Genomic DNA, 15740 nt, shown 5'->3' with positions numbered 1-15740 from the left:
ATTTATTGCATAATGTATTTTTAGAAAATGGCCAATTGGATAGATCGGTAGAATTATTTTCCCAGGTTTAAAAAGGCGGTAATTTGAGGTTCCGATATGGTTGTGAATAACTTTGGCAGTTTTCATGCTATGACAGTCATTTATGCATCATTTTAAAGCATTATGATTGCACTTTAATTTGGTATATCATTTGTGGCACAATGTGTTCGTCTAAAAAATGGTCAATTTGAAGGATCGGTAGAATTATTGTTCTATGTTTAAAAACGCGGTAATTTGAGGTTCCGATATGGTTGCAAATAACTTTGACAGTTTTCATGCTAGGGCAATAGTTTATGCATCATTTTAAAGCATTACAGTTGCACTTTATTTTGGTGTATAATTTGTGGCATAATGAATTTTTACAAAAGTTGGATAGATCGGTATATTTATTGGTACAGGTTTAAAAATGCGGTAATTCAAGGCTCCGATATGGTTGCAAATAACTTTTATAGTTTTCATGTTATAACAGTCGTTTATATATCTTTTTATTGCATTATAGTTGCCATTTGTTTTGGTATATAATTTATTGCATAATATATTTTTAGAAAATGGCCAATTGGATAGATCGGTAGAATTATTTTCACAGCTTTAAAAAGGTGGTAATTTGAGGTTCCGATATGGTTGCAAATAACATTGACAGTTTTCATGCTATGACAGTCATTTATGCTTCATTTTAAAGCATTATGATTGCACTTTAATATGGTATATAATTTGTAGCATAATGTGTGTTTTTACTAATTGGTGAATTTGATAGATCGGTAGAATTATTGTTCTATGTTTAATAAACGCGGTAATCTGAGGTTCCGATATGGCTGCAATTAACTTTGGCAGTTTTCGTGCTAGGACAGTCGTTTATGCACCATTTTAAAGCATTAAAATTGCCATTTGCTTTGGTATATAATTTATTGCATAATGTATTTTTGGAAAACGGCCAATTGGATAAATCGATAGAATTATTTTCCCAGGTTTAAAAACGTGGTAATTTGAGGTTCCGATATGGTTGTGAATAACTTTGACAGTTTTCATGCTATGACAGTCATTTATGCATCATTTTAAAGCATTACAGTTGCACTTTGTTTTTGTGTATAATTTGTGGCATAATGAATTTTTACAAAAATTGGATAGATCGGTTTATTTATTGGTACAGGTTTAAAATGCGGTAATTTAAGGCCCCGATATGGTTGCAAATAACTTTTATAGTTTTCATGTTATAACAGTCGTTTATACATCTTTTTATTGCATTTTAGTTGCCATTTGTTTTGGTATACAATCTATTGCATAATGTATTTTTAGAAGATGGCCAATTGGATAGATCGATAGAATTATTTTCCCAGGTTTAAAAAGGCGGTAATTTGAGGTTCCGATATGGTTGTGAATTACTTTGACAGTTTTCATGCTATGACAGTCATTTATGCATCAGTTTAGAGCATTATGATTGCACTTTAATTTGGTATATCATTTGTGGCATAATGTGTTCGTCTAAAAAATGGTCAATTTGATGGATCGGTAGAATTATTGTTCTATGTTTAAAAACGCGGTAATTTGAGGTTCCGATATGGTTGCAAATAACTTTGACAGTTTTCATGCTAGGGCATTAGTTTACGCATCGTTTTAAAGCATTACAGTTGCACTTTATTTTGGTGTATAATTTGTGGCATAATGAATTTTTACAAAAATTGGATAGATCCTTTAATTTGGTATATCATTTGTGGCACAATGTGTTCGTCTAAAAAATGGTCAATTTGAAGGATCGGTAGAATTATTGTTCTATGTTTAAAAACGCGGTAATTTGAGGTTCCGATATGGTTGCAAATAACTTTGACAGTTTTCATGCTAGGGCAATAGTTTATGCATCATTTTAAAGCATTACAGTTGCACTTTATTTTGGTGTATAATTTGTGGCATAATGAATTTTTACAAAAGTTGGATAGATCGGTATATTTATTGGTACAGGTTTAAAAATGCGGTAATTCAAGGCTCCGATATGGTTGCAAATAACTTTTATAGTTTTCATGTTATAACAGTCGTTTATATATCTTTTTATTGCATTATAGTTGCCATTTGTTTTGGTATATAATTTATTGCATAATATATTTTTAGAAAATGGCCAATTGGATAGATCGGTAGAATTATTTTCACAGCTTTAAAAAGGCGGTAATTTGAGGTTTCGATATGGTTGCAAATAACATTGACAGTTTTCATGCTATGACAGTCATTTATGCACCATTTTAAAGCATTATGATTGCACTTTAATATGGTATATAATTTGTAGCATAATGTGTGTTTTTACTAATTGGTGAATTTGATAGATCGGTAGAATTATTGTTCTATGTTTAATAAACGCGGTAATCTGAGGTTCCGATATGGCTGCAATTAACTTTGGCAGTTTTCGTGCTAGGACAGTCGTTTATGCACCATTTTAAAGCATTAAAATTGCCATTTGCTTTGGTATATAATTTATTGCATAATGTATTTTTGGAAAACGGCCAATTGGATAAATCGGTAGAATTATTTTCCCAGGTTTAAAAACGCGGTAATTTGAGGTTCCGATATGGTTGTGAATAACTTTGACAGTTTTCATGCTATGACAGTCATTTATGCATCATTTTAAAGCATTACAGTTGCACTTTGTTTTTGTGTATAATTTGTGGCATAATGAATTTTTACAAAAATTGGATAGATCGGTATATTTATTGGTACAGGTTTAAAAATGCGGTAATTTAAGGCCCCGATATGGTTGCAAATAACTTTTATAGTTTTCATGTTATAACAGTCGTTTATACATCTTTTTATTGCATTTTAGTTGCCATTTGTTTTGGTATACAATCTATTGCATAATGTATTTTTAGAAGATGGCCAATTGGATAGATCGATAGAATTATTTTCCCAGGTTTAAAAAGGCGGTAATTTGAGGTTCCGATATGGTTGTGAATTACTTTGACAGTTTTCATGCTATGACAGTCATTTATGCATCAGTTTAGAGCATTATGATTGCACTTTAATTTGGTATATCATTTGTGGCATAATGTGTTCGTCTAAAAAATGGTCAATTTGATGGATCGGTAGAATTATTGTTCTATGTTTAAAGACGCGGTAATTTGAGGTTCCGATATGGTTGCAAATAACTTTGACAGTTTTCATGCTAGGGCATTAGTTTACGCATCATTTTAAAGCATTACAGTTGCACTTTATTTTGGTGTATAATTTGTGGCATAATGAATTTTTACAAAAATTGGATAGATCGGTATATTTATTGGTACAGGTTCAAAAATGCGGTAATTTAAGGCTCCGATATGGTTGCAAATACCTTTTATAGTTTTCATGTTATAACAGTCGTTTATATATCTTTTTATTGCATTATAGTTGCCATTTGCTTTGATATATAACGTATTCCATAATGTATTTTTGGAAAATGGCCAATTGGATAGATCGGTAGAATTATTTTCACAGCTTTAAAAACGCGGTAGTTTGAGGTTCCGATATGGCTGCAAATAACATTGACAGTTTTCACGCTATGACAGTCATTTATGCATCATTTTAAAGCATTATGATTGCACTTTAATATGGTATATCATTTGTAGCATAATGTGTATTTTTAAAAATTGGTCAATTTGATAGATCGGTAGAATTATTGTTCTATGTTTAATAAACGCAGTAATCTGAGGTTCCGATATGGTTGCAATTAACTTTGGCAGTTTTCGTGCTAGGACAGTCGTTTATGCACCATTTTAAAGCATTAAAATTGCCATTTGTTTTGGTATATAATTTATTGCATAATGTATTTTTAGAAAATGGCCAATTGGATAGATCGGTAGAATTATTTTCCCAGGTTTAAAAAGGCGGTAATTTGAGGTTCCGATATGGTTGTGAATAACTTTGACAGTTTTCATGCTATGACAGTCATTTATGCATCATTTTAAAGCATTATGATTGCACTTTAATTTGGTATATCATTTGTGGCACAATGTGTTCGTCTAAAAAATGGTCAATTTGAAGGATCGGTAGAATTATTGTTCTATGTTTAAAAACGCGGTAATTTGAGGTTCCGATATGGTTGCAAATAACTTTGACAGTTTTCATGCTAGGGCAATAGTTTATGCATCATTTTAAAGCATTACAGTTGCACTTTATTTTGGTGTATAATTTGTGGCATAATGAAATTTTACACAAATTGGATAGATCGGTATATTTATTGGTACAGGTTCAAAAATGCGGTAATTTAAGGCTCCGATATGGTTGCAAATAACTTTTATAGTTTTCATGTTATAACAGTCGTTTATGTCGTGTGCACCCTGTAGGTAAATGTGTGAATGGTTGTAGAAATAAGAAGAAGGGAAAAATAAAGTTGGCAACGCGTCGTTTGACATTTTTGAGAAAAAAAAAAAAAATGAAAGTAAACAAAAACAAACACTAGGAAAATTATTTGAAACAGTAGATTGAATAGCTGAAAGGAATTGAAACAGTAGGAAGCCATTATGGGATCCGAGGTTTCTCGGACCCTAATGTGCAAAATGTCGGCCTTTTTTTCTTTGAGATTCAACGAAGCAGCAAGTGGCAAGTGCGCACAATAAAAGTCGCCTAAGCATTTTTAAAGTCTTTATTTAAATCAAACAATATAATATAAATTATATAAATTGAACACCGAAAAAAAAAAGGTTATACAAATATTTCAACGCCACCTCTGCCGACTTCCAACGTGGGATCTTTCATTTGGGAACATCGGCTCCGCACTGCCAATCCTGGGGTGCGCAGGTATACCAAAGGTTTCGACCATAAAGATTTTTGACCCTGAACGACAAGACGGACTGACAGTACCTTTTAAATAATTAATAAAAAAAAAGGGAAAATAATAAATAAAAAAATTTATATATATATAAAATAACAAGCTTACCATTGGTTAGAATCGGACCAGACCGCTGGCCAAAAATTACCGCCAAGCGTGCGCGACGTTAGGGTTGAGCTCAGGCCTAGTTTTTTTAGAAGAATTTGCGGCAGATTTGCACCCAGTAGCTCAGTATTTTTATACGTATATATATGTAAAAAAAAAATAAATATATATAAATAATTATTTAAAAGATATTTAAAATTTTTGCAAACTGACCTGAATTACCCGGACCTGGACAGAATACGGACGACGGAAACCCCACTGCAACACCTGCCAACTCCATAGCCGTAGGACCTGTAGAAGAAAGAGGAGAAAGTAAAGAAAAAATACTTAAAAGCTAAAATATAAAGATACTTAAAAGCTAAAATCTAGAGATACTTAAAATCTAAAAATACTTAAAAGCTAAAATCTAAAGATACTTAAAAGCTAAAAGATAAAAATACTTAAAAGCTGAAATCTAAAAATACTTAAAATTTAAAAATTTGATAAAACTAAAAGCTGAAAACCATTTGTCAAAAGCTAAATTCTTAAATCTATTTAAAACTTAAAACCTAAAATTTAAAATATACTGCTTTAAAACTAAGAGATTATATTGTGAAATCATACTACTAAAGCCTAAATCTACTTAAATCTAAAGCTTAGAATCTACAAAAACTTAAAATGGGAAACTAAAGAAAATTTGTTAATCTAAAAGCTAAATGTGTTAAACCGATAATTTGTATATAAAAATTTTTTTGTAATAATAAATATCTCCCTTAAACTCATTTTTTTTGGATATTGTCCATTAAAAAATTTTTGTAAAATTTAAATTTTGCCGTAAGCTAAGAAAAATTCTAATAATTAATAAAAAAAATTATGTTTATAACGTTTTAAAGAAATTTTGAAAAGTTGTGTCATTAATATGATTTGGTAATTTGTTTGAAAAGCGGCGGTAAGTAGGGGAAGTGAATGTTCGCAGGGAAGATTTGGGGGACGTCAAGGAAGAGGACGTCATGGTGAGGTTGAATCCTCTAGTGGGAGGACAATAATGTGTATAGGTATGACCGCAGGGAGATGCAGGACTACTTTTGGCCCCTTTTTCAAATAATACCCCAAATGCTGGTATGAATTTTTGTGTTAGTGTGTGTTTATGGTCCAGATTGCCGGCAAGAACCACCCCATCCGGCGAGCTTTAGCCGCGCAATACGCGGGCATACCAGCGCCGCTAGCAATCTGGCCATTCTGTCCCTTTCTGTTTATTTTGTTTTCTGTTTGTCTTATTTTAAACAAACAGCTGACCACCACACCACCACATAAATGGCGCCCAACGTGGGGCCCGAAAGTAGGTCCGTAGACCAAGTAGTTTGACGTATTCTCTTAAGTCCGAGTAGGCCGGTTAGGTTTAAAGTCAAGAGTCCCTAACTGTAGCTACTTAGATGAATAAGATAATATTTGGAAATTTTTAATAACACTTTTTTATTTCAATAGCTACGAATCCTAAATTGCGCATGTTCTTATTGGTCACGCAGATGTAAGTCCCGGTCTCTAGGACAAAAGAGTCCTGATCGCGTTGCGACATCTTGTGTGGGCAATAAGGGCATGCAAAATTCTGGATTCCGTAGTTGCCATCTTTTCCTAACAGCTTGAGGCTTAGAGATAACAGGCACAGCTTAATCTCTAAATGCTCAAGTTGGAAGGAAAAGATGGCGACCATATCCACACTTAAATTAACAATAGCATACAACTAACTATACCTAAATTAAGAATACTTACGTTCTTAAGTCGCAGCCGGTCTAGGGAGGTAGTCCTTAGAAGTCTGGTACATTTAACCTTTTTAAGCTGCACCTTAGTAGACAGGACTGTGAAGAGCCAGTTAGCAGTTTCACCCATCTTTTTAATTTTCGTTTAGTATTCTGCATCTCCTGAAACCATAAATAAGAAAAAGAATTAGGTCATATCTATACACATAGCAGCAATGTAAATTGTGAAATAAAATCTACCTGCAAACTTTTACTTTCCCGAAAATGCCGCCCGCATTTAAGCTTTTTGAGTTTTATCAAATTTTTTTTTTTTTTTTTTTTTTTTTTTTTTTTTTTTTTGCCTTTGATAGGAAGAAATCTTAGGTGTGAACATATATTTTTTTTTTCCAATTTACGCTGCTAAGATTCTGGAATACGAATTACTTTTACATATTTATATATATAACTTGAAATATAATATATATATACAATACCTTTTTTTTATTTTTGATATTGAAGTGAAGATTTATATTAATTTTTATTTTTTTTAAATGGTTTTAACCCGTCGCGCGAGTCGTCTACAGCATCAAAATAACGCCATGGCGACAAGCAGTACCAACGTAACTTGTCATACCGATACTCCTACCACCTCATCTGTCGTGACTTTTACGAATCCCACCACAACCACAATCACAACAACAGCCAGTACAGCAGATCCGATTTTCAGCACTCAAGCATCTCATGATCTTTCGATCAGCTCCGAAGGCGCTAACCAGACGGTAGTGTCTCCAACATTCTTAAGCGAGACAGCACAAAATATAAGGAGAGAAGTTCGAGAGAGCATGGCAGGCCAAGGTGCCGAAAGTCCAATACAGGTCAGCGATATTCAAAACATTGTAAGTGCCTCAGTTGGATTACATCAAATCCAATTTATGAAAGAGGTCGACAACAAGATCCAGAAAGCATTGGACGACATGAAGCAGCTTATATTGTCGCTGCCGATGACTAATCCGGCTCCAATGCAAACAATGTTGTCACCTTCAAACCATGTGGTACCGCCAACTCAACCACCGAGAACCTCTTTAGAGGCACAACCATCATTCTTTGGTCATCCAGCAACGCCAGGTTACCAGCAACCACCACCATTAATTCCGGCTCCAAATTATGTGCCCGTCGGTCCAGCAGCTCCTAGAGTAACAGAAGCTAGTATTCAACAACTGCCAGTACAAACACAATATCAGCCTCCGGTACAAACACCAAATCAGCAGCCACCAGTACAAACCCAATATCAGCAACAGCAGTCAGTTCTGCAGCAGAATAACCCGTTGCCGTATTCTCAGCCGGCAGCGCAGCGGTATGTTCAGCCGCCGATTTTGCAACAACCAAACCCTTTGCCTAACTCGCAACCAGCTTTCAACAGATACAGCCAGCAGCAGTTATGGCCACAACCAGCACCAGACCCACAAGCTAACTATCAGCAATATAGCGCTTCCCAGCCTGGGTATCCACAGGATACTTGGTCTGGGCCAGCCGCTCAACAACAACCGCTAAATTATAACTTGGCAATTTCGAGGCCAAGACACCCAGAGCCATTGGATAAGTTTAAATTAGCCAAATGGGGTGTTAAATTTGATGGCACTAGTAAAACCATGAATGTGCAAGAATTCATCTTTAGAGTTGGAGCGTTGAGGAGGGATTACGGATGCTCTGATGATGAAATCCTGAGGAGTTTCCATCTTCTTCTAGACGGCCCCGCTCTAGACTGGTACTGGGACTACAGGAAAATAGTGCATATTAACACCTGGGAGGAGTTGGAGAAAGCCCTCTTAGCACAATACAGACGCTTTGAGCAAGAACACGAGGTGCAAATGAAAATTCTCAATCGCCGACAGTTGCCGCAAGAAAGTTTTGATGATTACTACAATGCCGTTATTAAACTCCGAAACCAGCAACAGCACCCATATGCGGAGGAGCAGCTGGTAGAAATCATGCGGGGTAATCTGAAACCATCTTTGGCACAGATGATGTTTTCGATTCGTTTGAAAACCCTGTCAGAATTCTGTCGCGAGGTGAGGCGAGCGGAAAACTTGATTGCTAATCAGAGGCAGCTGTATCAACGTGCAAATGTCACGCATCGCGTGCATGAATTATGTGGTGAGGATGAGGAGCAGTCATTGATCGATTTGGAGGTAGATGGTATTCGGTCGACAAGTCAGTACGTTTGTTGGAACTGTAAAGTCGTTGGCCACGGTTTCGTCGACTGTCCACAGCCCATAACTCGGATGTTTTGTTTCCGGTGTGGGAAGGATAATGTAGTGGCCCCAAAATGTCCCAAATGTCAGGGAAACAGATCCCGGAACCCGTCTCGAACTGGGGAGGCGAGGTCGACCGAGGTGTAGGCCCAGTAGAGAGTAGGGAACAACAACATCAGCAGCTACAAATAACAATTTTAAAGAATCCGAATAGGTCGGAGTTTGAGTTAAAACCTGAGCCTCGGCTCCGAGAACTCAAACCCCTACATATTCGGATTCAACAATACAACGAAGCAAAAAATAGAATTTTCGGTAGAGTGTCGAACAAAATTAGAAAAGCAAGAGAGCGATATAAGGTGAGGAAACGGTTGAGACACGAGATTTCGTCCGCTTCACTCTATGAGGGTGAAGACTCGCGATTATATACCCGGTTACGGATAGGCGGTCAGGAAATAGTCGGTTTGCTTGATAGCGGTGCAACGGTCACCTGTCTCGGGAAAAATTGCCTGAAGTTCGTAAAGGACGCCGGTCTTGAGGTTTACGAATTTAGAAATATTATAAAAACAGCGGATGGTACTAATCATCCGATAGTCGGTCGCGTCAGGGCTGAAGTTAGGTTCCGTGATGCGGTAAATGTTATTACATTCTATTTAGTGCCTAGTTTGAATCGAGAACTATTCTTGGGGGTCGATTTCATGAAGGTTTTTAAAATGTTTGCCAGCCTTGAGAGTCTCACGACCAACGGGATTAGTCTCTGCGAAGAGGCAGATAGTAATCCAGATGTCGTGACTCACAAGCTGACGCCAGATCAGCAGCAGAAATTAGATTTAGTGATATCGATGTTCCCCTGTTATAGTAGAAAAGGTTTAGGTAAGACAGATTTGGAAAGGCATTCGATAGATACTCGTGATGCAATTCCAGTTAAGGATCGTCACTATCCTGTCTCCCCGGCCGTGCAAAAGTTGATGTATGCGGAGCTGGATAGGATGCTTGACCTCGGTGTCATTGAGCTTAGTGAGAGTCCATGGAGTCATCCGGTTACTCTAGTCCGAAGGGGCGAGAAAAACCGGCTATGCCTGGACGCACGCAAGCTCAATGCACTGACAGTCAAGGATGCCTATCCATTGCCGCACATTGAAGGTTTGCTCAGTCGTTTGGGAGACACGATATACATCTCTAGTGTCGACCTTAAAGACGCGTTCTGGCAGATACCACTAGAATCGTCTAGTAAAGAGAAAACCGCATTCACGGTGCCAGGACGACCACTTTATCATTTTACGGTTATGCCTTTCGGGTTGTGCAATGCAGCCCAAAGGTTATGCCGTTTGATGGATAAAGTGATCCCCGCGGCACTTCGTGATAGGGTTTTTGTCTACCTAGACGACCTTTTGATTGTATCTCCAGAATTCGAGACACATCTGGAATTGCTGAAACGTGTATCTATTTGTTTAGCAAACGCAGGTCTGACCATCAATGTGGCTAAATCTAAATTCTGCTTCAAAGAGCTAAGGTATCTGGGTTACATAGTAGGAGGCGGCAAACTTAAACCTTACCCAGCTAAAGTGGAGACCATAACTCGTTTTGCTTATCCTAAGTCAGCAAGACAGGTGCGGAGCTTCATGGGAGCAACAGGCTGGTATCGAAAATTCATACCAGACTATGCTACCATTGCTGCCCCAATCTTTGAAACGCTGAAGAAGGGTAAGCAATTCAAGTTTACTGAGGAAGCTAAAGCTGCTTTTGGTCGTCTCAAGGAAGCTCTGATTTCGAGTCCACTACTTAATCACCCGGATTTCAGCAAACATTTCTACGTTCAGTGCGATGCGTCTGATGTAGGCATTGGGGCAGTGCTTTTCCAGAAGGATGATTCCGACGGAGAGCACCCAATTGCATATTTTTCACACAAACTAACATCGGCGCAGAAAAACTATTCGGTAACTGAACGTGAATGTTTAGCTGTAGTTCTGGCGATTAAGAAGTTTAGGCCCTATATAGAACTAATGCCATTTACCGTCATTACGGATCATAGTAGCCTAAAGTGGCTGATGAGCCATAAAGATCTGACTGGTCGTTTAGCGAGGTGGAGTCTACATCTACAGTCGTATGATTTTACGATTGAGCATAGGCAGGGGAAGCAAAATAGTTGTACCCGATACCCTATCACGCTATGATATGGACGAAATCTCGTTAAACGTTCCTAAGCTGATCGATCTAACTTCAGTTTCTTTCCGGTCAGAAGATTATCGTAACCTCATAGACACAGTCGAGAAAAATGCCGAACAATTGCCCGATTTGAAAGTAATCGACGGTTTCGTTTACAAGCGTACTAAACCTTACGACGGTTTGGAAACGAATGAAGATTTCGCGTGGAAATTATGGGTACCGTTAGATCTGACAGAGGACATCATAAAAGCGTGTCATGATTCCCCACAAGCGTCTCATGGAGGTGTCGGTAAAACTCTCTATAGAGTAAAGGAATATTTTTACTGGCCAAATCAAAATGTCCAAATTAGAAACTATGTCAGAAGGTGCCAAACTTGCAAAGAAGCTAAGCCAGCAAATACTACGCTCAGACCACCGATGGGAGCCGAAGTCCAAACGGAACGCCCCTTCCAAAGAATCTTTATAGATTTTCTCGGTCCGTACCCGCGGTCTAAAAATAACAACGTTTGTATTTTTATTGTATTAGATCACCTAACCAAATTTGTGTTCCTGAAAGCTTTGCCGAAAGCCGACACTAAAAACGTAGTGAAATTTTTAATTTCAGAAATTTTCCATAAATTTGGAACACCCGAGACAATTGTCTCCGACAACGGAAAGCAATTTATAAGCAAGGAATTTGCCGACGTGACAAACAATTTCGGTATTAAACACGTCCGAACCGCGATCCACTCGCCGCAAGCCAATGCGTCCGAGCGTGTTAATCAGTCCATTCTGGCAGCTGTAAGGTCGTATCTGCAGGAAGACCACACAGAATGGGACAAGCATTTGTCCGAAATTGAATTTTCCTTAAGGTCTTCCGTGCAGTCGTCCATCGGAGTTACGCCTTACTTCGCCTTGTTCGGAATGAATATGATTGGCCATGGTAGCGTTTACCAGTTGGCACGAAAACTGAAAATCTTAAATGATCCAGAAATTAACGTCATTCCGAATGCTGCTAGATTGGATCTGATCCGTCAGAAAATTCGCGAGAATTTACACAAAGCTTACGCTCGCAACGAAAAATCGTATAACACGCGGTGTCGTCCAATTAAGTTCATTCCCGGTCAGGAAGTCTACCGACGTAACTTCCAGCAGAGTGATTTCAAAAACAATTTTAATGCCAAATTCGCTCGAAAATTTCTAAAATGCCGAATTGTACGACCAGTCGGAAACAGTCTGTACGAGGTCGAGGATATGCAGGGAAGATCGTTGGGGGTTTTTCACGCCAAAGATTTAAAGCAATAGCTTTAGAATCTTTGGTGGTTCTAGTCCCAACATGTTCTCCTGCTTATCTTTCGCCTGTCGTGTCTAGTAGTCAGCCTTATCTAGTTTGTACTCGATAGGTAACTATAATTGGATAAAGTCTTTTGAGTTTTGTTATTAATTGAAAATCTATCTCTCGCAGTGAATTTCTGTTTGGTATAGTTGTTGTTGTATCCTGAGCAGTATTGAGATCTGTACATATCGTTCATTTATATCGTAGTCCAGTGAGATCCATAGCTTCTTTGGAATGAATAATTATTTGTTTGGTTCGACTTAAAGCCAACGTTTCTTAGCTGGTTACATGTGTAACCGGTCATTACCCTATTAGAAGGTGCAACCCCATCAAAGCCTTCCGGTACCGTGCCATTAAAAGCGTAAGGGTTATTAGTCACCTAGGGCAATGACACAATTCTGAGTCCGATCTTACAGCGAGCCGATACCAAAGGAAACAATTGGGACAATACATATTGGCAGACCAACAGGTATTTGTTCATTCCGTAAGCAGATTGTCACTGGCTGGGATATAAATGATCAATAGTACAGAATCATCGGTTTTGTCCAGGATATAATCAGTAACTATACTAAACACAATTCATTTGAAGTCAGTAGTAATAACAAGTAGTTTAGGACCTTGCTTCATAGTTTTTCTAAACTTTATCTTGTTATTACTACCGAATTCTGCTTTAATTATAAAAAGATATGGTTCCTATCCAGTCCGACTTAAGACTATTCAACTTATACTACTTTATTAAATTTTTGGTTTTACACTCACTCTGATATTTCTACGCCTTTCTGCAAATATCTGCTTCTGTTGTATTTGTTGCTTTAATTGTTGTTTAGTAGTTGTTTCTGTTGTTGTTGTAACCTGAAATAAAGTTCGGAAGACTTTAGTAGGGATTCCCATAGTTTAAATATAAATTTAATATATTTTAGTATATACTTGCCAATTCCCCTGAATTAAATTGGCTTCATAGGGTTCGTCCTTCACGAGGGCACTTGAATTCCCCAAGGAACCTGTAGAAAACAAGATATTAGTTATTTTCAATTATTTGTTGAGAATGAAAATTCCTAAAGAAATAATATAATGAATTTGCTAGAGGAAATCTTTAATTTTAGGATATTTTCTAATCTCAACAACACTTATTCTAAGAAATTAATTTTGTTTTTATATTTTCATGTGGAAATGTCAAGGGGTATTTCTCGCCAAGGATCAAAGGATTTATCCTGAAATCTTTGGTGAATCTAGTCCTTGCATTTCCCACCTTTAACAAGAGACTTACCTGAGTCTTATTTGAAGTCCAGGTCGTCTAGTCTTCTTACTCCAATGAATGGATAATCTGAAAAGAAAGTGAAAAATGTTAGAAAGAAGTTCTAATAAAATTATATAAAAATTCCAAAACAAAAAAAAAAAATCACAAAAAAAAATATATAAAAACAAAAATTAAAAAAAAAAATACAAAAATACAAAACACAAAAACCACAAAAAAAAAAAAAATATATAAAACACAAAAAAAATCACAAAAAAAAATTTGAATTTTGAATTAGTAGATTTTTTTTTTATTATTTATTTTGAATTTAAGTTCGTTTCGTTCACAGCACACTTTTAGTGAACACCTTTCTTTTTTTTTTGCCATAGTTTTCATTTTAATTGTTTTGTTTACCGATTTCATTATTTTGTTTTCACGACCTTTTTAATTTACCACTCCGTTTTATTTTATTTTTTTTTGTTAATTTTCACTAATTTTTCTAATTTTTAATTTTCTAAATTTTTTTATTTTTAATTTTCACTGTCACACCACTTTTGCACACCACTGTAATTTTTATTCTCAGTTTTTCGGTTTTAACACTTCACCACAGATTAGGATTTATTTTATTTTAGATTTTCTTTTTATCACGGCCACTTTTCTCCGCCACTGTATTTTCCACAAAAAAAAATATTCGAAAAAATTTATTTAATTTCGCGTCGATTTTCAATTTAGTTTATATAAAATTTTTTGTATACCACTTTTGATTGTCACTGTATTAAAATTTTTTTTATTTTTGATTCATCACCCATTATTTTCACAACCACTTTCAAATTAATTTTAATTTTTTATGATTTTATTTTCATTTCACTTTTGTTATCCACTGTAATTAATTTTTTTTTACCGGTTTAATTTTCTTTATCACTTTAGTTTCCGTATCACTTTTAATTTTTTTTGTTCACTTTAATATTTTTGCTCACTTTTAATTTTAAAATCCGTACATTTTTGCCCGACACTGTAACTTTAATTTTTTTATTTTTTTTAGTTTTCAATTTCATTTTCACTTTAATTTGCATTTTTTTTTTGTTCTCTTTTCAATTTATTTTTTTATTACACTTTTGTCACTCACTGTAAATTTCATTTTTATTTTTTTTTTGTATCGACACAATTTTTTTATTGTAAATTTTCATTTAATTTTTTTCAATTTTTTTAGTTGTAATTTTTTTTTTTTGCGCACACTTTTGTTACACACTGTAGATTCCGTTTTAATTTTATTTGTTTGCCGACACAAATCCGATTTTTTATTTAAAATTTTCATTTAATTTTTTTATTTTAATTTTCTTTGATTCACTTTTGTCCCGCACTGTAATTTCTGGAAAATAATTTTTTATTGTTATTGCATACCGGCAGTAAATTTTTCACTTTTTATTTTGAAAGAAATTTTAATTTTTCGTTTTCATTTTTTTTTTTGTCCGTCCGCGCACTTTTTACCATCACTGTATTAAAATTTTTTTTTTTTTGTCCACAAATTCCTAACTGCACTTTTATTTTTATTTTACCACCACACTTTTATTTAATTAAATTCACTTTAAATTCATATTACTTACCTTTTTGTTTTTGTCCAAATCCAGAAATTACGTCTGCACACACACGATAAATAACTGTAGTCACATTCCTGAAAAGAGTAAACAAAAAAAAAAATGCATTAATAAATTTGTTGACCTTGAATATTTTTAATAATTTTTTTTTACTTACCAAAATTCCACCAGAATCCGCAGCATCCTTCGTCTATTCCTGAAAAGAAAATATAAGAAAAATTTTATTAGTATTTTGCTACATTTTCATATTAAAATTTCCAATTAGAAATAAATATTTTCGAAAAATAAAAACTCATTAACAAATACTTACCATTCTTGTTCACCGCCATTGAAAAATGATCGTACGCATTTACACATGCGTATTTTTCCTATGTTGCCTCCTCCCGTTCCAAAGTAAATTTATAAAGTAGACTCAATTGAACAGCTGACTATTTTTTTAAACTTGCTATTTGTGGACTTACTTGTCAAAAATGTTTATGTTGCCATATTTGTTTTCATTTTAACGCTTGCTTTTGTACAAATTTCTGAGTAATTTGTTG

The 15740-nt window shown here is 35.4% G+C and overlaps 1 long non-coding RNA gene across 1 annotated transcript; it reads right to left on the bottom strand.

Annotated features, from left to right (window-relative positions):
* Nucleotides 1-4622: 4622 nt before the first annotated feature.
* Nucleotides 4623-5257, bottom strand: LOC119609376. Its single transcript, XR_005231922.1, has 2 exons — nt 4931-5257; nt 4623-4854 (listed from the first exon to the last, which is right to left on the bottom strand). It is a non-coding gene; the product is annotated as an uncharacterized LOC119609376 (long non-coding RNA).
* Nucleotides 5258-15740: the final 10483 nt, after the last annotated feature.

This window comes from Lucilia sericata, unplaced genomic scaffold (assembly GCF_015586225.1).
Source record: "Lucilia sericata isolate MDLA Ls3-8-SP2 unplaced genomic scaffold, ASM1558622v1 Contig000023F_arrow, whole genome shotgun sequence".
In the NCBI taxonomy this organism is placed as follows: domain Eukaryota; kingdom Metazoa; phylum Arthropoda; class Insecta; order Diptera; family Calliphoridae; genus Lucilia; species Lucilia sericata.
Note: the sequence above shows the minus strand (reverse complement) of the source record. Positions and strands in the feature narration are given on the sequence as shown.